Source organism: Macrobrachium nipponense, chromosome 1 (genome assembly GCF_015104395.2).
Source record: "Macrobrachium nipponense isolate FS-2020 chromosome 1, ASM1510439v2, whole genome shotgun sequence".
Classification (NCBI taxonomy): domain Eukaryota; kingdom Metazoa; phylum Arthropoda; class Malacostraca; order Decapoda; family Palaemonidae; genus Macrobrachium; species Macrobrachium nipponense.
Window position 1 is genome coordinate 143,242,980 of NC_087200.1, and position 24,581 is coordinate 143,267,560.

At 43.2% G+C, this 24,581-nt stretch overlaps 2 protein-coding genes across 2 annotated transcripts in view; both read right to left on the reverse strand.

The window, feature by feature from the left end:
• The window catches only part of LOC135219703 (zinc finger protein 728-like), a 33,601-nt gene extending 24,048 nt beyond the window's left edge, over positions 1-9,553 (reverse strand). Inside the window, exon 1 of the mRNA XM_064256689.1 lies at positions 9,224-9,553. The gene's annotated coding sequence lies outside the window, so the exon portion shown is untranslated. The remainder of the gene's footprint in view (positions 1-9,223) is intronic.
• LOC135218961 (uncharacterized) overlaps positions 1-24,581 on the reverse strand; it is a 62,432-nt gene that overhangs the window by 13,731 nt on the left and 24,120 nt on the right. The gene's annotated exons all lie outside the window — the stretch shown is intronic.

Below are 24,581 nucleotides of genomic sequence, written 5' to 3' on the forward strand. Positions count from 1 at the left end.
TCGGAGCTCAGAAGATTTAGGGATAAGCCCTCTCGCAACTTCTGAGGGTCGAGCCACCATCTTAGTGGTCTTTCACTGTGTTTGAGATCCTTAGGATCGCATTCAGGTCCTCCTTGGCTTTCCATTCTTCCGCAAGGAAAAATTGAAGAGGCCTGAGGTGCAGTCTTCCCAAAGAGACAAACTTTTCCAGCGAGGAAATGGTGCCCAGCAGACTCATCCATTCCCTCGCCGAGCAAGCTTCTTTCCCTAGGAAGGCTGAGACTTTCTCTAAGCCTAGCTGCTGACGTTCCTGGGATGGAAATGCCCGAAAAGCCACTGAATCCATCTGAATCCCCAGATACACGATGGACTGTGTCGGGGTCAGATGTGACTTTTCGGAGTTGACTAAAAGGCCCAGGGACTTTGCTAGGGCTAACGTTGATGAAGGTCCTCCAGACATTTTCTTCTCGACGACGCTCTGATCAGCCAATCGTCGAGGTAGAGGGATATCCTGATCCCTGAAGAATGAAGCCACCTCGCTACATTCCTCATTATAACTGTAAAAACCATCGGGGCCGAGCTGAGACCGAAACAAAGGGCTCTGAATTGCCAAACCCTGTTGCCTAAGACGAATCTCAGGTACTTCCTTGAAAGAGGGTGGACGGGACGTGAAAGTACACGTCCTGCAGGTCCAGAGACACCATCCAGTCGCCAGGTCTCAAGGCTCCTAGCACTGACTGAGGCGTCTCCATTTTGAACTTGTTTTTCTCCACAAAAAAGATTGAGCCTGCTCACATCCAGGACTGGGCGCCAACCCACCCGACGACTGCTTCGGCACCAGGAAATCCTGTTGTAGAAGCCCGGTGACCCCAGGTCCACGACTTGCTCCACCGCTCTTTTTTTTCGACCATCTGGTCTAAAAGATCGAAAAGGATACTTTTCTTCTCTCCCTGATAAGTCGGAGAGAGGACTCTGGGAGTTGATGTTAAAGGAGGAGGATGTAAAAAGGGGATCTTGTACCCTTGCTCTACATCTTGAGAGTCCCAAGGGTCTGCCCCTCTCTGCCTCCATGCCTCCGCAAAGAACTTCAGCCTGGCCCCGACTGGCGTCTGAAGGACAAGATCTTCATTTGGTAGATTTTGGCTAAATGAAGCTCTTCCTCTCGAAAAACCTCTCCCTCGAGGAGCTGCTCTCGAGGGGGGTGCCCCGCGAAAGGGTTTGACTTTCTTCGGGGGTCTCACGAACGAAGATGTAGAAGGAACTGCTGGCGCCTTGAAGACTGTGCAAGAGGTCCTGGTCGCCTTCCTCCTGCAAACTAGTCGCAAGATCTTTCACCATAGCCTGGGGGAAGAGATGGTCCGAAAGAGGCGAAAAGAGCAATTCCGCTTTCTGAGCGGGAGAAACGACTTAGCGGTAAAATTACTAGAAGAGCTCTTTTCTTCAGGAAAGCTGTTCCAAAATGAGAAACCAGCTCTTCCGAACCATCCCTGACGGCCTTGTCCATACACGACAACACGCTGGACATCTCCCCCAGACTGAGAGAATCAGGGCTTCTAGACTGAAGGTCCAAAACTCCCAAGCACCAGTCTAAGAAATTGAAGACACTCCAACGTGCGCAGCAGTCCTTTTCAAGTGGTGGTCCGTCTCACAGGAGTCCAGGACACCTTTGCAGATGATAAGAGGGACCTCCTCTGAGCGTCTACTAAACTGGAGAAGTCCCCAAGAGCGGACGAAGGAACCTTCATTCACCCACGTCCTCCTTGGTTTCATACCAAATGCCTCCTTTCCCTTTGAGAGTCTAGAGGGAGGAAGCGCGAAAGTGGTCTTGCCCTGGTCCTTCCTTCGAGACCATAAAATCTTGGAGCTTCTTGAAAGCCCTCTTGGTTGAAAAGCGACGTCTTCATCTCGACAAACTCAGGAGTCTTGACTGACTTAGAAGACGAAAGTTGAGAGGGAGGAGACCTAGGGCTGCCGGCTGAAACTTATCCCCGAAGGACAAATGTAACAGCCGCACAAGAACCTTATAGTCTGAGACAGCCGAAGCTACAGGAGGTTCCTCTTCGACTGAACTCGCTGGACTACTATGTTCCCCTTCTTCTCTAAGAGGAACTGGAGAACGTCCATCCGGAGAGGGCGTACGTCCAGCAGGCTTAGGTTTAAACAAAGACTTCCGCTGATTGGAAGTTACCGCTTCAGGCACGGAATCGCCCTTACGACGATCCTTTGAAGGACGGACATCTTGTGAACGTAGAGCGTCCTTTGAAACAACGGGAACTGTCCTACTATTAGACACGTCCCTACGAGAGGAAGCACGAGCTTCCTGACGAGAGCGCCAAAAAGCGTCCTGCTTAGCAAGGCAAGCGTCCTGCTGAGCGTCCTCAAAAGCGTCCTGCTTTTCAAAAGCGTCCTGCCTCGTCCGAAAAGCGTCCTGCTTCGAACGGAGAGCGTCCTGCCGAGCGTCCTCAAAAGCGTCCTGCTTCGTGTAGCAAGCGTCCTGTCGAAAGCGCAAAGCGTCCTGCTGAGCGTAAGATCTACTCAGAGAACGAGAACGGTGACGATCCGGAGGAGGAGAGAGAGACGAACGAGACGAGAGAGAAGGAGACTGCTTCGTCCTCTTGACGGCAGCCTTGATGTCCTTTCTCCGCTTAGGCTCGACTGCTGCTGGGCGAGTCCTTTGAGCCATGAGAGACGAAATCTGGTCCTGAAGGGACAAAAGGATTTTCTTCGTAGGTGACAAAGAAGAAGGGGCAGGACTGACCCTGCGAGAAGAACACGCCTGTGCGCGCAACCCAGCGTCCTCGTCGGTGGAGACTCTACCTCGCTTCTGAGGAGGAAAAGCGTCATACGCGTCCTCTGAAGAAAGCGGTGATATAGGACGTGAAGCGTCCTCAAAACGAAAAGTCCTTTTCAGCGGACGAGAGTCTCTCTGAGCGCTCCACCCCTTGCGCGGGGAGGATGCTTCGGAGGACGAAAAGCAATCCTTCAGGACGCGCGCCCGTGCGCGCTCCTTGGTAGCCTGGGACTTATCAACAAGGCCTGCCGAAGGGACGCCAGATCGGTGGGAAGCCCCCGTAACCCTCTTGCGGCTTTCGACATACCCACTCCCTGAGTCCTGGGAGTCCGATAGAGGTCTAGGCCTAGAGGCATTATGGGGCCGATCTGACGCCCCCTCCACAACACTAGGGGCACGATCACAAACTTTCACAGGGCCAGTTTCTAAGGCCAACACTTTAGATTCAAGAGCGCGAACAGACTCGAGAATCAGAGAAAGGGCATTACCTTCTCCAGACACAGCAATAGGGCCCGAAGGCAACAACACAGGATTAGGTTGAACAAAATCTACCGGTGTTAGAGGAGGAGAAATATTACATTCCTTACCTTTTGTAGAACTGCTCTTGGAGGAAGACCTCCTGACTCTATCACGCTCCAATTTACGCCGATAGGTCTCATACATCTTCCATTTATCATCTGACAAATCCCTGCATTCATTGCACCGATCATCAACCAAGCAAACATGCCCCCTGCATTCCATACAAACTGTGTGAGGAATCAACTGAAGGTTTAAGAAGCCTCACCTTACATTCTCCTCACACACACTCTGAAACTCCCGTACTTGATCCCGACAATCATGTACACAGAAAAGCTAATCCAAAATAAAAAACCAATCCACTATTACGCGTGCCAATCCAACAATCCAGAGTCGATACCAAAAGTCAATCCAGATAATTTAAAGCGAGATAATCCAAAAATCCTAGACGGAGGTACTGCAAACGTTGTTTCCAGCACCGGCAAACAGAAAAAATATGAATAGAAAATGGGAATGGTTCCTGATATCCGCCTCCCAGCGGCGGGAATGGGTACTACCACCTGGCCGCCCACTGCGTGTGCCGCGAGTTTTGAAATTCTGTCGGACGTCAGAAAATACAGCTATATATATATCTGACAGGTAAGTTTCATGAACAAAATAACTATTACAGTAATTTTTTCTTATGATTGTTACAAATATCATAGATTTGATATTTGTGCATCAGATGTTAGCTTTATTTTGCTTGATAGAGCTTTCACTGTAGAAAAAAAATTAATTTTTCAGCTAAGAGTTGTAGTTGCCAGTTACAGAATTCCGAACGAAATCCTCTGAAAATTGTCGCTTCAGTTTTGGAACTTACTGTACCACCATTTCACTACCCTCTGTTTAAATCTTAAAATTTGGCCTTAATTTCTAACTTTGGAGAAAATACTTACTTCGAAAGGAGAGTAGAGGTCTTTAGCTCCGTTTCTCACCAACTCCCCATCCCCATCTCCCGATGTCAGGACGTGGTTATAATGTGCTTTTTTGGGGTTTGTACACGTTGATCGTACATGTCCACCCCTGACCATGCGTTTTTTACCCAAAAAAAATAACCCAAAAGACTAGGTGTATATATTAATTACTAAGCTAGGCTAGTTCTCCCTCATACCTACAGGTGGATGGTTGAGAATCCCTAAACTGTAAGGTTACCAGTCTTTAAAATGTTAAAACTACCTTTATAAGGTATTTCTACTGAAGCAGTCCGCACGGACTGTAAGGAACGTAACCACGAATACGACATCCACTAGGGATTGGGGGGCCGTCCAATGTATTTCGCTGTGTTTAGTACTGGCCCCTGGGGGTTAATTACAGTCGTCCGAATAAATATTATTTAAAAATCTTGTTCAGTAGGTAGGGTAAAACACCACGGCAGGCCAACCCTCATCACGGTGGACGGGTCTTATTCACTCGATATTTAATTGGTGAAACAAGAATACAATTGCAACTCTCAGCATACCATTTAAAAGACTGAAGTTTTGTCAACATAATGTAATATATGAAAGTCCCATACGAACTAAAATAAGCATGTGAGCTCTTCGTAAAATATGTTTTCAAGGCAGTTTTGAAATCCAATATGGCGGCTACGTTTTGCATGGAAGGTTCTGATCAGTGACGGCCACCATCTTTCCCCAGCCTTCCCAGCACTCATTTGAACAATGTTAGCGTATATATGTAACGTTTATTGATCTTACTCAAGATTGCAGTTGTAATCAGCACAATAAAACAACATTTTGGTTGCCTATTTTAGTGAAAGTATGAAACTTGTTATTCCCGGGGTTATGGTTTGAACTGAATTCATTCTTACCTTGTAATCGGCGGTTTTTATCCTTACTGCCATCACAACTGAAACTCCACAGTGCTTATTTGATTGTTATTATACACATTTTGGTCTCAGTTCACTCCACATTGCACTTTAAATCTGTTACTGTTGCTGGTTCCTAAGCACGCGCGCCACAAACACAGTTACGAACAGCAGACGACGAAACTGCAAAGTTTTATTCCCTAAAATTGTTTACTTTACTCGTTATTTAGTTTAAATTTACTTTGTTATTTAAACATTTTGATTTAATTCATGTATATTATCCCTTTTTTGCAACCAAATTACCCCGAAAATTACAGATATTTCTAAAGTAGATACAATCAAATGTTTCTAACGTTTTCGTACATCTGGCTGCCGAAAACCATAGAGGAACGATTACGGATACGTGCATAGAGGAACGACTAACGGATAACTGAATTATATACATTTTTTTTTTTTTTTGCTTTTTTGTTTTTGCTAGCACTTTTCATTGATTTCAGTCTATATTAGTATTTTGAATTTCTTTAATAATCGTATGCCAGAAATAAATGTAACCTTTAATGTTTGCATGCTAAGAATGGCAAAATCATCGTTGCCACATTAGTGGAGGCTTCACACATACGCCGTTTCATTATTATAAACTGTTTCCATGAATTTTAGTTGTCATAGTAATACAATAATGATAAAATTGCTTTAATATTTATGTATATATACTTCCAATACATAGCCTAATTTCACCAATTTCAACGTTTTGTGTATAGTCTTATACCCAGTTTGGAGGGTCAACACAAACCGAATGGCAACAGAGAGAGAGAGAGAGAGAGAGAGAGAGAGAGAGAGAGAGAGAGAGAGAGAGAGAGAGAAAGGAAGGCACGGGAACAGAGAAGGAAAGGGGTGGCGATGGGGGGTAGGTGGAGCTTTTTACGCGTGTTCATATCCATTTCTGCATAATGGAGTTTTTGTCTCTTGGTACAAGGACAAGTGTCGTTATTCTTTACGATTAGTGATTCACGATACCCTTATAAATTACAGCACTGGGTGTAATGCACTATAGCAAAATCTCGTTCTATTACGAGTGTTTTGTTACAGAAATAGGTACTATTGCCCAAAAACGTGCTTGCACGGTCTCTGAAACCCATAGTAGACATGCTGCTTAATTGTCAATTAAGTTATTATAACCAAGTATTTTTTACAAGCTAGCTATTGAATAAATTTGTATTTTTCTCAGTCAAAACATATGCCCCTGAATGGTAACTTTCCTCTTTTAACGACTTTCTGGTCATTGCAAATTCAGCCCCATAATTTCTTATGGTGCGAAAACAGACATTAGAGGCCCAAGGACCGAAAACGATTGCGTCACACTACGGCGGTAATCCGGCAGTAAAACATCTTCATATATCCAAAAAGTAAATAATAAAGATATATATGCGCATTACGATTAGGGTAGAATATCACGGCAGGCCAACCCTCATCACGGTGGACGGGTCTTATTCACTCGATATTTAATTGGTGAAACATGAATACAATTGCAACTCTAAGCATACCATTTAAAAGACTGAAGTTTCGTCAACATATTGTGATATATGAAAGCCCCATACGAACTAAAATAAGCATGTGAGCTCTTCGTAAAATATGTTTTCAAGGCAGGTTTTGAAATCCAATATGGCGGCTACGTTTTTGCATGGACGGTTCTCATCAGTGACGGCCACCATCTTTCCCCAGCCTTCCCAGCACTCATTTGAACAATGTTAGCGTATGTATGTAACGTTTATTGATCTTACTCAAGATTGCAGTTGTAATCAGCACAATAAAACAACATTTTGTTGCCTATATTAGTGAAAGTATGAAACTTGTTATTCCCGGGGTTGGAACTGAATTCATTCTTACCTTGTAATCAGTGGTTTTATCCTTACTGCCATCACAACTGAAACTCCGACAGTGCTTATTTGATTGTAATTATACACATTTTGGTCTTAATTCACTCCACAGTGCACTCGAACCACATTGCTGTTCGTGTTTCCCTAAGCACTCACTCCGTAAACAAGTTTACGAGCAGCAGACGACAACACTGATTATGAGATGCAAAGCTTTATTCCCTTAATTGTTTACTTTACTCAATATTTCTTTTAACTGTACTTCAAAATGTTTATTTAATTCATGTCCATTATCCCTTTTTTGCAACCAATTAACCCCCAAAAATTACAAAATGTTTCGGATGTATACTTACGAGCAGACGACGTGAGGAAAAATGGCTCATCGTTGCCAATCTAGTGGAGCGTCACACATACGCCGATGCATTTACAAACTGTTTCGACGAATTCTAGTTGTCATAGTAATGCAGTAATGATAAAATTGCTCTAATATGTATATATACTACATAAATATCGCTAATTTCACTTATTTCCCCGGTTTTGTGTAAGTCTTATACCTAGTTTGGAGGGTAAACACATACCAATTGACAACACTGATAAACATTGAAGAGCGCAAAAACGCCGCAAAGAATGCCCTAGTCCCCTTGAATAAGTACGAATAAGTGCTGGTAAAGAAGGGTGGGTTTTTACGATTGTTGTGATGAAAGTGCCCCAGCGTCTATGGGTACAAGTGGTGTGCAGATTTAGCACATGAAAATGGGAAGTTTGTTGACACAAGCGACTCCGTAAACATCAAGATAGCGTCAATCTTCGAAACATTTTTAGTTGTAAGTAAAAATTTCTAAAGCGTTTTGGTGAGATTTCCACTGCCGTAGCCACCCTTTTCAGTACCCTCTGTTTAAATCTTAAAATTTGGCCTTAATTTCTAACTTTGGAGAAAATACTTACTTCGAAAGGAGAGTAGAGGTCTTTAGTCGTTTTTACCAACAAGAAGCGCGACTGATGCCCATCTCCGGTGTCAGGACGCGTTATAATGTACTTTTTCGGAGGGTGGCTAGCGTTGATTGTAGGTGGCCTGCTTGGCCTGCTGTGATATTTTACCCTATAACAATTACATGAATAGCTGATAACAATCTGCATGAATAACTGGTAAACTGTTCTGCAAGACAGTTGAGTATAGCAATTATTTACAATAGGTACGAAAGTCAAAGATGTGTGACGTCACAATACAGAACTTAAAAGAACGTTTCTAATCAGAAAAATAATTACTTAAATTTGAGTCAGAGTCGAGTTACTTTTTCAATAACGAATATTTCAAATTAATCATCATAAATATGTAAAAATATTGATGTTTTACTATTTATAAAAAATGTGCAAGAGCACGCTTCTCGTCATCTTCTACCAAAACAGCTGTTTACTCCTAACTTGTTTGTTGGTGAGAAACCGTGTTTCGATTGTTGTGATGAAAAGTGCCTCAGCGTCTGTGGGTACAAGTGGTGTGCGGATTTATCACAGGAAATGGAAAGTTTGTTGACACAAGCGACTCCGTAAACATCGAGATGGCGTCAATCTTCGAAACATTTTTAGTTGTAAGTAAAAATTTCTAAAGCGTTTTGGTGAGATTTCCACTGCCGTAGCCACCCTTTTCAGTACCCTCTGTTTAAATCTTAAAATTTGGCCTTAATTTCTAACTTTGGAGAAAATACTTACTTCGAAAGGAGAGTAGAGGTCTTTAGCTCCGTTTCTCACCAACAACAAGTCGCGACTGATGCCCATCTCCGGTGTCAGGACGCGTTATAATGTACTTTTTCGGAGGGTGGCAAGCGTTGATTGTAGGTGGCCTGGTTGGCCTGCCGTGGTGATTTACCCTAAAACTGCATAGAAAAACCGCAACTGCCATAGTCTAGGCCGCCGCGGATAAGTACCCTAGATCTACCCTTTATAAAAGTTATTAAAACTCATGTAATTTGTAAATCCTGGTTCTACCTACCTATTAGGCCTAAGTAATATACCAAACCAATAAGAGTCAAACCGTCACCATACAAGTGTAACTACTACATAGGTAGGTAGTACTAGTAGGTACTAGGGCTAGTAGGCTATACAATTCAGTTTCTAGCTAGGCTATCCGTTCCATTGAAAGTCATGGCATCATGTCAGTGTTTAAGGCAGCCTTAATCTACATCCTGAAATATACCTACTACGTCAACATCGTTTACCAGGTCTTACATTTGTATTTTGGGTTGTTTCTCTCGTCGGCGTAGGAGACTAGAGCCTAGACGTCAACGTTCGAAGAAACGCTGTCTTGAACGTAAACAAAGTAAGATGCGTTCAATACCAAACATTTCAGTAACCTCTCTGATTGAGACTTTTGCGTTACAATTTATTTATATTTCTATTCACAATCAATGTGACACAAGTTATTAAGTTAGGTCATTCGATAGAAATATAAGGTAAATGTGAAGACGAATGTTCGCCCTTCCATTGTAAAAATCTGTATAGCCATATGTCCTCTCGTTTCTTCCAGGAACTAAAATGTAGGGTATTTTACGCCCTTTATTTAGATGTATACATGTCGGGAATCCATTCCCTCTATGTAATATTATGCGCGTATTTTCGTCTGTGAAGAAACACATTCACAGCGGGGACCCTGTCCCTTTTGTTTATGTTTGTTCGTGCGTGCGTGACGGACACTACGCTTCCGTCCGCATGCCGCCTTATGTACAGCTTAATCATCTACCGCTTAGTTACGGGCTGCTCTGTGAGCAAGAGCCCGTGCTGACACAAGGTCAGCTAAATCAAAAACAACAACTACCGCTTAAGCTGTTGTTTACTTTTGTTTTGCTTTCTCTAAAACTTGTAATATTTCGTTTTTCTCTCGTCGAATCTCTATTGCTATCGATCGGCGATTTCCTTTTTCTCTTTCCATTAACGTTAAGTGAAATATGGTAATTGAACTCCATAGAGTTGTGTGCTTTTTTTCCGTTTTTCTACGACTATAAATTTTTCGATTTCCTTACTGGCTATCTCTGACTCGCTACTATCGATCTTTATCTTCTACTATGGGTACCTTAGGGTTTAAAAGGGGTTTGTAACCTTGCCTGTTCACCTTTCCTTTCCTTTGTTAAATCATACCATTTCACTTGCATAACCCATAGAATCATAAATATAGCTCACCTCATATCCTTAAAAATCACCTTTCCACAACCAAAATTCAATGACCTACGGGCTGCTCTATGAGCAAGAGCTCGTGCTGGCATAAAGCAGCCCGTGCTGGCACGAGGCCAGCTTAATCGTAAACAACAACCGAATTGCTGTTGCTTACTTTTGGTTTGGTATTTCTAAAACTGATAATGTTTCGTTTTTCTTTCGTCGATCTCTATCACTAACGATCGGCGCTTTTTTTCGATTATCGAATAATGAAATATGGTACTTGAACTCCATAGATTTACACGCTTTTTTTTTCGTTTTTCTACGACTATAAATTTTTCGATATCCTTACTGGCTATCTCTACTCGCCAGGAGTCGCTACTATCGATCTTTATCTTCTACTAGTACCTTAGGGTTTACAGGGGTTTTGTAACCTCGCCTGTTCACCTTTCCTTTCACTTGCCGATCATGACATTTCACCTTCATATCCCATTGGAATCATAAATAAAGGCTCACCTCATATTCTTAAAATCACCTTTCCACCTGCAAATATTCATATGACCTACGGGCTGCTCTTGAGCAAGAGCCCTTGCTGGCCTAAAGCCAGCTTAATCTTAAAAAACAACAAACAACCGAATAGCCTTTCTACGGGCTGGCATAAACCCAGCTTAATCTTAAACAACAACAACAACGAATAGCCATTTCAAATGACCTACGGACTGCTCTTGAGCAAGAGTCCGTGCTGACATAAAGCCCGCTTAATCTTAAACAACAACCGAATAGCCGTTGCTGTTGTTGTTTTTTATTAAGCTGACCTTGTGTCAGCACGGGCTCTTGCTCACAGAGCAGCACGTAATAAAGCCATTGCTGGCACAAGGTCAGCTTAATCTTCAACAAAAACAACGGACAAAATTAGTTAGCATGCTCTCCTCGTCTTGCTCAGACCTCAAAATTGGTGACCAAGAAGTAGGCGACACAAGCGGTTTTGGCTTTGCCATTATGCAGGTCCTGTGATCATGGCTCCCTCTTATGATTACCCGAGAAACCTCAGCTCAGAATCTGACTCGGAAAATGAATTCGAGAATACTTTGTTGTTATAATAATAATAATAATAATAATAATAATAATAATAATAATAATAATAATAATAATAATAATAATAATAATAATAATAATAATAATACCTTTATTCCACAATATTACAATGAGTATTCTTACAATGTGCATTTGTAGGGGAAAGAGATCACTGTGTGGGAGTGAGTACATGACCAAGAGGAATACTCATGGTGCATTTTGTTTAGCATCTGAGTTGAGTGATGCAAGATTCAAGAATTATTTCAGATTAAGCAGAGAACAATTTGATGAGGTGCATAACATGATACAAAGTGACATATCACCTGTAGGTTGCAACGCCCAAAAACCAATCGGGAGTAGAGAAAAATGTCAGTTTTATTTTCCTTCATGTCTGTCTTTCTGCAATATTAGGAATGGAAGAAAAAATCCACTGATGAACAATTCCCTTTTCTTTTGACCTGCAATACTGCCTTCATAATGTCATTATAATGGATAATTGTAAAAAAGGAAAAACAACAGGGAAAACAGTGTTGATAAGCACTCAGGTCTTTCCGAGAGATTCATCAGAAATTGCCCTTCACTTGCTGCCGATCGTAGGGGACTACGACCTTGGCTACATATACGGGAAGGTTAAAACCCATAAATCAGGGAATCCGTTACGCCCCATTATTAGCCAAATTCCCGCTCCTACATACCAGCTTGCGAAGAAATTAAATACTATTTTGACTCCTTACATTCCAGATGACCACATTTTGAAGTCCTCTACCGAGTTTATAGAAGCCCTGAAAGTGACACCCCCCAGAGGAATTATCGCATCGATGGACGTAGAGTCCCTCTTCGCGAACGTCCCCATTAAACATCCCTGAGCATGCCCTCCAAAAACTCCTTGAGATTTGTACAAAAAAGGCCCCTTTCTCCATCCACAGAGGTCATATGTACACACAAAAAGATGGTGTAGCAATGGGTTCTCCCCTTGGAGTACTTTTTGCGAACTTCTACATGGGTGCTGTGGAACGTCGGGTATTCGCTACCATCGAGAAACCGTCTATGTACGTATACGTCCGATATATTGACGACACCTTCATAAGCGCCAGCACGGTGGAAGAAATAGAGCACCTGCAACAAGCCATCCACGACCACAGCAGACTCAACTTCACCATATAGCATTGTCGTGACCGTCGCCTCCCCTTCCTTAACGTCCTTGTCGGGCAACAAGAAGAGCACTTCGTAACACAAGTGTATGCGAAACCCACGAACCTGGGCATGTGCCTGAACAGCGAGAGCGAGTGTCCAGAGAGATACAAACGCACTGCAATCAGCGCCTTCATCAGGAGAGCTCTCTCACACTGCTCTTTGTGGAAGGACACATTGAATTAGAGCGTGTTGCCCAAGTTTTAATTAACAACGGGTATTCCAACCGGGACGTCACAAAAGGCATTCGCAGAAACATTGATTAATGGTACCAGCAGGAGCCTCGCCCCGCCGCCCTTAAAGACGTCACTCTCTTTTACAAGGGAGTATTTCACAAGAAATACAAAGAGGATGAGCGAGCCCTTCGTAACATCATCGAAAGGAACGTCTCCCCCACAGACCATGCGAAAAAAGTGAAATTGATCATTTACTACAAAAGCAAGAAGACCAGTGGCCTGATTATGAAAAACAATCCAGCCCCCGTGGTGCAGGACCCTCTCAATAAAACTAACGTTGTCTACCAATACAAATGCAATGTCCGGGAATGCCCCGGCGCCTACATTGGTATGACAACCATGCGATTTTCCAAGAGGATATCCTGCCACGCTCAGGAAGGCGCCATCCATAATCATGCTAAAAACGCCCACAATACCAGGATAACTCGAAAGGACATCATTCCTAATATTGGAATTATCGATAAGGCGGCAGACCACCGTTGCCTCCGCCTCTTGGAGGGCCTACACATCGGGAAGGAGAGACCCAGCCTCATCACCACTCAAGAGACTTCGCTCCTGTCGACGGTGGCACGTAGGGCGCCACCCGCCAGCACACCAGAGCCGATCAAACGGACCAGCCAGGTCCCCCCATCTACCGGCAATGACCTTCCCAATACTAGCCCCCCAGTCTCCAGCATCCGCAGACGAAGATCAGTGCGAGCATCCACCTCTGCAAGACGGCTTGACTCATGGACTTAATCCCTTGTTCAGCCAACGAAAACTCGGCTCTCACCAGACAGAGCACCCAGGACACAATAAATACCGCCGGATGACCCCATTCCAATCAGTTCAAGCTCACCCTTCCTTGAAAATGAACCGAAGATACAGTTGGAAACGTTGGAATTCCGTTATGCCCTTAGACAACGTCCAGACTAAGATTTGTTAACTTTAGTTATTATATCAGTAAATTAGTATTGTTAGAAGACGTTTCTGTAACCAAGATATGACCATTGGCCAGCTATTAGCAAATATAAGCCCTGATGAGAAGAGAATAATAAGAAGAATTGAAAAGACCATATATAAAATCGATTCTACTGATGCTGCCATCCTCTTTAACAAAACATGTTTGAGAGAGGGTCTCCTACCTTTAAATAATAATAATAATAACAACAACAAAGTATATTCTCGAATTCATTTTCCGAGTCAGATTCTGAGTTGAGGTTTCTTAGGTAATCATAAGCGGCAGCCATGATCACAGGGCCTGCAGAGGACGACAGACTGCTTCTCAATGTGCGCACCATGCCTATGCTGCCCTGTGATGACCTACCCTGAGTCTGCCCTGCACTGCCCTGTCATGTGTCACATTAAGACACAGGCAAAGCAGAGCAGGGCAGAAAACTGCATTTCACTATTTTAAATGGAAGCGCACACATTATCAAGCAGGACAGCACAGCACAGGGGCAGACCTGCTTCGGCCCGCATCACGCAGCGTTTGAAACGCAGTTTTCTGCACACATGCGGCGCAGGAAGTAACTCGCTCAGTAATCCACATATCATTCTCTGACTGACAACGAGATCGTACAGACATTTGATGTTGATAGTAATTAGGTCGAAGAAGGGAACCCACAACTCATCGCTGCTTCACGTTATAATCCCGGACTCGACGATGAATTAGATGATGGTGGTGAGAGTATTGTTGACCCTACAGCTCATGTAAAAGAAGTAAAGAAAAATCCGAATGATGTTACTGCTCTGCTCAAGGAATCGATCTTAAAAAATCATGAAGAAATAGTTAAACAGAGAGCACTTGATAGGAAAAAAATTAATGAAAAATTTAGACAGGAGGAAAGAGATCCCCTTTATCATTTTTCATGACCATGTACACATCGACAACAAAAATGCCACCAGCCTTATAGGCCGGGCGCACATTGAGACGCAGGCGACACAGGCAACGCAGTACAGAGCAGGGCAGAAAACTGCATTTCACTATTTTAAATGGAAGCGTGCACATTGTCAAGGTAACTTGCTAAGTAATCCACATGATATCATCCTCTGACTGACAACGAAAGCGTACGGACGTTTGATGATGACAGTAGTTCGGTCGAAGAAGGGAACCCACAACTCATCACTGCTTCACGTTAAAATCCCGGACTCGACGATGATTTAGATGATGGTGGTGGGAGTATTGTTGACCCTACAGCTCATGCAAGAAAACTAAAGAAAAATCAGAGTGATGTTACTGCTTTGCTCAAGGAATCGATCTTCATAAATCATGGAGAGAGAGTTAAACAGAGAGCACTTGATAGTAAACATAATGATGAAAAATTTAGACAGGAAGAAAGAGATCCCCTTTACCATTTTTCATGACCATGTACACATTGACGGCAATAATGCCACCAGCCTTACAGCACAAGATAAAACGGGATGTATTTTGCATAGTTTCAGATGCTGAAGAAACCTTGCTCGGCATGTCCCCTTATCCCCAAAGCTATTCCTCCCACCCATCCTATGTCCTACTCCTCGTGCATGTACACCTACTGATGCATCTACCACTGACATATCACAATCTCTCCCTGTGCTTTCAGAACAGTATCAGGACACATCCCCTGATTTTCCACCAAATTATTATGATGTGAAAGTCATAATTATGCTGATGATTTTGTTAATATCTGTTGAATCCTCAGAAAGACTGGTGTGCTTATCAACAGTTTTTCCCTGTTATTTTTCCTTTTTACGATTATCATTATAATGACATTATGGTGGCAGTATTGCAGGTCAAAAGAAAGCGAATTGTTCATCAGTGGATTTTTTCCTCCATTTCTATATTGCAGAAAGACAGACATGAAGGAAAATAAAACTGACATTAAAAACACAGCCAGGTTTTCTCTACTCCCGATTGGTTTTTGGGCGTTGCAACCTACAGGTGATATGTCACTTTGCATCATGTTATGCACCTCATCAAATTGTTCTCTGCTTAATCTGAAATAATTCTTGAATCTTGCATCACTCAACTCAGATGCTACAAATGCACATGTAAGAATACCCACTGTAATATTGTGGAATAAAGGTATTATTATTATTATTATTATTATTATTTATTCAATAATAATAATATAATAATAATAATAATAATAATAATAATAATAATAATAAATAATAATTAATAATAATAATAATAATAATAATAATAATAATAATAATAATAATAATAATAATAATAATAATTATAATACTGAGGTTTCTCAGGTAATCATAAGCTGCAACCATGATCACAGGACCTGTATAGGACGACAGACTGCTTCTCAATGTGCGCAACACGCCTATGCTGCCCTGCCCTGCCCTGCCCTTCTCTGAGTCTGCCCTGCTCTGCCCTCCCCTGTGTCTCAATGTGCGCCCAGCCTAATTACAGCACATGATAAAACGGATGTATTTCGCATAGTTTCAGATGCTGAAGAAACCTGATCCCCAAAGCTATTCCTCCCACTCATCCTATGTCCTACTCCTCGTGCATGTACACCTACTGATGCATCTACTACTGACATATCAGTGAAAGTCATAATTATGTCCGATGATTTTGTTAATATCTGATGAATCTCTCGGAAAGACCTGAGTGCCTATCAACACTTTTCCCTGTTATTTTTCCTTTTTACGATTATCATTATAATGACATTATGGTGGCAGTATTGCAGGTCAAAAGAAAAGGGAATTGTTCATCAGGGATTTTTTCCTCCATTTCTATATTGCAGAAAGACAGACATGAAGGAAAATAACTGATTTTAAAAACAGCCAGTTTTTCTCTACTCCCGATTGGTTTTTGGGCGTTGCAACCTTCAGATGATATGTCACTTTGCATCAAGTTATGCACCTCATTAGTGAAAAGGGCTGTAACATCTAGGCTAATCATTTTTCCTCTTACATTTTCCATCTCAGTCCATTATTAGGCCCTTTTCTAATGCTCACTTACTTCATTCAAGTAACTTTATAGACAGGCTTAGGACACTGGATAATGTAAGAGGAAAAATGATTAGCCTAGATGTTACGGCCCTTTTCACTAATGTGCCTCTAGAGTTTGTCCTTACCAAATTAAAGGAACAGTCAGAAATTGGAAATGTTAACTTCCCTATTCCTACAGAACCGTTTTTAGACTTGATTCGTCTATGTGTCTCATCCACAATATTTTCATTCAACAATGAAGGCTATAAACAAAAATTTGGCGTAGCCATGGGTTCACCCTTATCCCCCATACTTGCAAATTTGTGCATGGAATTTGTAGAAATGGAAATCCTCTCCAAATGTGATCCAAATCTAAAACCACTCATTTGGGTAAGATATGTCGACGATGTCTTCGTAATTTTCCAAGGTAATCAGATAGACTTCGAACAGTTTTTGAGATTTGTCAATAGCATACTACCTCCCATTCAATTTACAGTGGAATATGAAGTGGAAAATAAGCTGCCCTTTCTGGATGTTTTGCTATACCATGACCCTATTACATTTAGTTTTAAATTTAGTGTTTACAGAATAGTGACTATTGCTGAGGCTTATGTCCTCTTCTATTCTTTTCATAATAATGAAGTAAAGCAAAATATAATGATAAATTTCATTTTAAGAGCCTTAAAAATATGTGATCCTGAATATATTGACAGCGAACTTCATCATATAAAAGAAGTTTTTGGAAAATTATGCTATCCAGAAATTTCGTAAATAATGCCTTCACTAAAGCCAAAAGGATTTTCTACATAAAAAGGATTTTCTACATAAAATGGATTTTCTACATAAAAAGGATTTTCTACATAAAAAGAATAAAAAAGTATCTAACATTACCATTTAATCCTAACTTACGAAATATTAGAATAACAGTTAATGAAAAATATAAAGAAAAGGTTAACCTGATCTTCAACTATAAGAATACACTCAAAGGCTGTCTCATGCAAAATAATAACTCCAACCAAAACTTTAACAAAGAAATTGGTGTTTATGAAATACCCTGTCTGGATTGCGATAAGAAATATTACGGAGAAAGTGGGAGGGGACTACCAATCAGAATCAATGAACACAAAAGAGCTTATAATTTGCATGCTGAGAATAATGCACTAGTCTCACATAGTTTAAATGACGATCACCGCATAAATTGGAACGAGTCAAAAGTAATTTTCAATAGTAGGGATACAGGTGTTAGAAGGTTGGTTGAAGGAGCAATTATTAACAGGGGTCTCTCTATGGAAGGCAATAAAGCATTTACGCAAGAAGATTTTATTTTAAATGAAATAATTTGCCGTCAGTTTATAAGAGATTATAACAGAGAAAGCTTGCATAGTAATAACACCAATAATCTAGCCACCTCTGTTACTGCCGCTGCCTCATCATCTTTCGTTCAGGTAACAGGGACACATCCCGTGTCCCTTGTTGCAGGCGCCCAAGCTGCTATGGACAACAGATCAAAGGATTCAAGAGACAAACCGCCACTTCGAAGATCTAGGCGATTAGCTGGTTTGCCGTTGGAGAACGAGGGGATAGCATGAAGAGCCAACTACATCGTCAAACAGGCTATTTGTAAACTAGTCAAAAAACAAAGTTCTTGTATGGTCACTGTTAGTAATTATATTCAGATTGACAAGGAGGACCGTGTTAGGTCATCGAAAGCTTGCAAACAGACATATTATTGTGGTTTTACTTTTAAATTATTATTATTATTATTATTATTATTATTATTATTATTATTATTATTATTATGTAATGACAAAGTATTCTCGAATTCATTTTCCGATTCAGATTCTGAGCTGAGGTTTCTCAGGTAATTATAAGCGGCAGCCATGATCACAGGACCTGCATAGGACGACAGACTGCTTCTCAATGTGCGCACCATGCCTACACTGCCCTGAGTTGACCTGCCCTGCCCTGAGTCTGCCCTGCTCTGCGCTGCCCTGTGTCTCAATGTGCACCCAGCTTATGGGACTAATTACCGCCGTTCACCTTCAGAGAACCTTTAACGGACCCATACGACGCCTAGCCAAGGTTCTCTGGTACTCCTCAATGCCATTAGCGGATTCACAACAGTATTTCTTCACAGAAGTATTTTGGCGTTCAGTTTTATGGTTTGGCCCACCATTCACAACTTCTCGCCAACCGTAAGCGCGAGTCTGACAACACGATGGAGAGTTCAGCGCATTCACTCAACTCCTGTGTCCGCCTCGACCCATGATCCATGAGTTGATTCTCCTTTGCCCTTAAGTCCTCCTCGATGCCCATGCCCATGCCCCAGATGACCACACTGTTGAAGCCCCACCACGTCAAGCTGCCGCCCTTCTGCAGTGAGGACGCCGCAACATGGCGGCAACAGGCAGAAATACAGTTCCAGATTCACAGCATCACCCAGGATAGCACCAAGGCAGACCTCATCACCGGGACCCTCGCAGTGGATGCCTTCAAACGCCTCGCCCCATGGATGCGCAGCCATCCCTGGGAGCTGCCCTATAAAGGCATGAAGACGGAGCTCAGCCAGGTCTTCTCCCTCCCAGTTCCCCAGTGAACCACCCAAATCTTCGACCTTGTGGTCAACCCCGTGACCACCTCGGATCCCAAACTGGCCTGGCACAAGCTCCAGAACCTGGTCCTCCTGCCAGAGATGGAGCACCAAGGACGAAGGCAGTAACAAAGTTCCAACCCAGGGGCTTCTATGTCCAGGACAGCATCTCCATTCTCAGGATGCTGGTTGACTCTGGTGCCATGTAGTTGGTGTTCCCTTCGTCCGTAGAGGATCGCAGCCGCACCCCTGACGACCAAACTGCCCTCATAGCTGCAAATGGGACGCCCATCCACACCTACGGCACCAGGGCCCAGACCATCACTTTCCTGGGCCTGACCTAAACCTTGCCCTTCATCCTCACCGACGTACAGACCCCTCTCCTGGGGGCGAACTTCCTCACCCACCATGGCCTCTTGGTGGGCGTGGCCCACCAGCGCCTTCTCGATACCAAGACCTACCTCTCCCACCCACTCGCTAGAGGACCAAGAGCGGCCACCATCTGCTCCATCCTCCCCTACCACAGATACGCCTCCTTTCTCCAGGAGTTTCCGGATGTCTTCCACCCTGAGCTTCGCCAGGTGGCTGGGGCCACGCCCAAACAGGGTGTCTTCCACCATATTGAGACCAAGGGCCCCCCGACACACACCAAGTTCCGCTGCCTCCCGCCGAAGCTCCTCCAGGAAGCCAAGACCGCATTCAAAGAAATGGAGAAGATGGGGATCTGTAAAAAGGCAGTGAGTCCGTGGGCGTTCCCCCTCCACATGGTGAAGAAGGCAGACAGTATGTGGAGGCCCTGCAGTGACTACCAGCACCTGAACCTCGTTACCACACCCGACAGTTACCCCCTGCCAAACATGCAGGACCTCACCGGGCCCCTCCATGGCGCCAAGGTCATCTCCAAGATTTGCTTAATAAAGTCGTATTTTCAAGTCCCCATCCATCCCGATGATATTCCGAAGACAGCGATCATCACGCCCTTCGGATCCTTCGTGTTCGCCTTCTCCACCTTCGGCCAGTGGAACGCTGGGGCCACCTTTCAACACCTAATGGACAGCATCCTCAGTGACTTGCTCTTCTGCATCTGCTACGTGGACGATATTCTTATCTTTTCCAGATCGCCAGAGGAGCACCTGAACCACGTCTGTTTTGACAAATACACCTTCAGCGCCAAGAAGGTGGATTTTCTTGGCCACAAAATTACAGCAGCAGGAGTTCATCCCATGGCATCAAAGGTGGCCGCAGTGGAGAAGTTCCTGACACCGACAACTGCCAAGGCCCTCCAAGAATTCATCAGGATGGTGAATTATTACCGGAGGTTCATCCCGGACATCGCCCGCACCATGTGCCCTTTGACTAAGGTCCTGAAGGACAAACCTAAGCTGACATGGGGGAGAAGGCCAGCTGCTCACCTTCACCTGAACCAAGTCTTCCCTCAGCAGGGCCACCACCCTGGCTCACATGGACCCCAACGCGCCCCCGTCACTCACCATCAATGCCAGGAACATCGCGTGCTGCGCCATCCTGGAACAGCTGGTCAACAGAGTCCCCGCACCGCTAACCTTTTTTAGCAAGAAGCACAAACACGTTGAGACTCACTACAGTACATTCGGCCACGAGCTCCTTGCCATCTACCAGGCCATCCGCCACTTCAGATATCTTCTAGAGGGCATCCCCTTCACCATAAGGACAGACCACCAGCCGCTGGTCCACACCTTCATCAAGGCGGGCAACACCTGGTCCGCAAGGCAGCAATGTCATCTCTCGGCTGTCTCCGAGTTCAGGTGCTCCATCAATTACATCCTTGGTGGAAGAAATCCTGTCGAGGGTCGAGATCAACTCCCTTCACTTCAGCGTCAACTACAAAGACCTAGCACGTGAACAAGCCTCCGACCCCAAAGTACCAGCCTACTGGACCACCATCACTGCCCTTCGCTTGGAGGACAAACATTCCCTTCGGCCCCTACAGGACGTCCCTGATACCCGCCTCACGCAGGAAACAGGTGTTCCACGTCATTCACAGCCTCTCACACCCGTCGCCCCGCATAACAACTAGGCTCCTGACGGAGAAGTTCGTGTGGCATGGCATCAGGAAGGACGCTCAGGAGTGGGCCAGAAACTGCATCGCGTGCCAGAGTAGCAAGACAGGAAGTTACACCAAATCAGGGATAGGCTCTTTTCCCCAGCTCAGGCGAAGATTCGGACACATCCACGTCGACGTCGTCGGGCCTCTTCCTCCATCTGACGGTGCCAGATACCTCCTGACAGTGATCGACCGGTCTACCAGGTGGCCTAAGGCCACCCCAATGTCAGAAGCCACCACAGACACCTGTGCCAAAACCCTCCTGACCAGCTGGATCAGCCGTTTCGGAGTGCCTGACTACGTCACGACAGACCAAGGACCCGCCTTCACGTCAGAGCTCTGGTCTTCCCTGGCACGCCTGATGGGGACCATGCACCACACCACAATGTCCTACAATCCCTCAGCCAACGGCATGGTGGAAAGGGTCCACCGCTCCCTCAAGGCTTCCTTAATGACACACTGTTAGGGCCCTGATTGGAAGGCACACCTTCCCTGGGTCCTCCTTGGTCTCCGCACTGCCCCAAGAGCCAACAGCGACCCTTCCCCAGCAGAGAAGGTGTACGGGAAGACCCTGACAGTGCCAGGCGAATTCTTCCCCGCCGACAGCAACGATCCTGATATTCCCCTGGCTAGGTTGCTTGCAGCCACCCAGAAGTTCGTTCCCTGCTGAGAGATGTACATGGACAAGACAAAGCAGTTCCACCAGCAAGCCCTGGACTCCTGCACGTTCGTCTTCATGAGGGACAACGCCACCTGCCCACCCTTGATGAGGCCCTACCGGGGGCCACACCGAGCAGTCCGTTGGGAGGAGAAGGCATTCCTCATGTCAATCGGCAGCCGCAAGGACTGGGTCTCGATAGATCATCTCAAGCCCGCCATCATCCCCAATGAAGACGACCCTGCTGAAGGCCCTCACAAAACCCTGATGCCGCTGGTTCCTGACAGTGCCCCTAAACGTCGTCGAGGCCACCCAAGGAAAGCAGTCGAACGCCCCAGGGGCGGCATCCTGCTTTCCGGACCTCAAGACGACGAGGACACGAAGACGCCCCTCAACAGAGGGAATCACGAACCCAAGGGCTCCTTCAGCTCCCCACAAGAATCCATTAGTCATCCAACAATTCTACGTAATCATTGTCTTGGGGGAGGGGTAGTATTTGTAAGGATGACATTAGGGGGAATGTTCGCTCATCCAGTGTAAAAATCTGTATATCCTTATGTCCTCTCTCTTCTTCCAGGAACTAAAATGTAGAGCACTTTACGCCCTTTCATTTGATGTATATATGCCAGGAATCCATTCCCTGTATGTAGTATTATTCATGCATTTTCGTCTGTGAAGAAACACATTCACAGCAAGGGCCCTGTCCCTTTTTGTTTATGTTTGTTTGTGCATGCATGATGGACACCATGCTTCCATCCTGCTGAATAGAATTAGTTCGCTCTCTCTCCTCGTTTTACTCAGTGCTCACATGATAAATTTGTCATGATCTCTGTCAACTTCTCAAATTATCTCGCCTGCATAGCATTATATATATTTTCTATATTATATAGCCGATACATTATATTTCAAAAAAGGTATACTCATGCTACTGCTACCTACAATCTCTTGCAGTGCACAGCCGTCTCCTGTACATTAACTAGATATAAGACCAAAACTATCTTGAATGTTTCCGACTCCGCAATCACTCCTACAGTATGTCTCACATCAATCATCTCCCCTTCTCATAAGGTACCCAGGCCAAAACATCTCCATCTCACGAGGGGTTGGAGATCACGGACATGGGAGAGTCAGGAAGTTGAGGAACATGAAGGAGAGGAAAGCGATAAGATGGAGAGACTGCATTTGAGAAAGACTGAAACATGAAAGGCCAAGGCATAGAATCAGAGATGACCCAAGACAGAAATACGTACCTAGAATAGGCATCACGACTAAGGAATATATGTATTCTATATATATATACATACATACATACATATATATATATATATATATATATATATATATATATATATATATATATATATATATATAGCTGCAAATGTCATTTAATATCCAATTCACGCTACTTCGGGAATATCACCGAAGGGGATTATAAGTGATAAATGGATTGGTACCCAAGTGTCTTGAATACTCGACAGTACATACCCTCCTAAGACTACAGTCAACGTTCAAATCAGTGAAAGTATAATTTAATAATAATAAATAATATCACTTATAATTCATTCGGTGATGTTAAACGACAATTGTAGTTTAATGATTGTATATAAACCACGATGATGTGATGAATATATATATATATATATAATATATATATATATATATAATATATTATATACATATATATATATATATATATATATATATTATATATTATTATTAATATAATATATATTAATATATTAATATATATAAATATATATATATATAATATATAAATTAATATATATATACTATATATATATATATATTGTGAGAGACAACGTCTTTACAAGATCTATATTTCTCTGTACAAATTATCATTTCTAACTTATATCATTTTGTGTAGAATTGTCTAACCTTTCCGCCCATGTAATTATCATGTATGTGCACAGACTAAGTCTGCATTTATTCTCATGTATGTCTATGTAAAGAAAAACAAATTGTCGATCTCTGCACACCTGTTAATGTATAGTACCCTGCTCTCAGGCAATAAAGCATCTGTACCCAGATACCTGTCTTAATCTCTTGTCCTCACAACTGCATGGTGCAGGCCTGTACCTAGAGTTTTTTATTGGGGGAGGGTCGTTTTTCCCAAAACTGGACTTTTTCATCTATAAATGTTATTGCATATACATATAAATATCGCATTTTTTTATTGTTGCTAATTTTTAATCACGCCCAATCAGTCGTAGATGAATCTCTCTTATACTCTATCTAAAGTAATATCCGCAAAGTCATTCAAACAGAGGTGATTCAGCAGAAATTTTTTTTTATCTTTTATCTGAATACCAGGATGTTTCTCCACTAGCGAGTGATCTCTGGTAAAGAAAAAAAAAAACGGATGTCATTGAAAACAAAATACGGTCTAAGGACAAACATAAAGCTATATACGTACCTTCGTATAGACTCCCAATGAAATTTCAAAATAGAGATAAATGACGAAGTTGAAAAATGTTAGTAATAGGAGTCATTAGGAAATCAAATAGCCCATATAATTTTTCCCACAAACGTCAGAATAAATTTTTTTTTCACCAACTTGGACTTACTTAAAGGCTTTCATCAAATACCATTAGCTAAGTGATTGTACCTCATACACCGTTTTCAGCACACTCAGAGGACATTATCAATTTTTACGTATGCCTCCGGCTTACGTT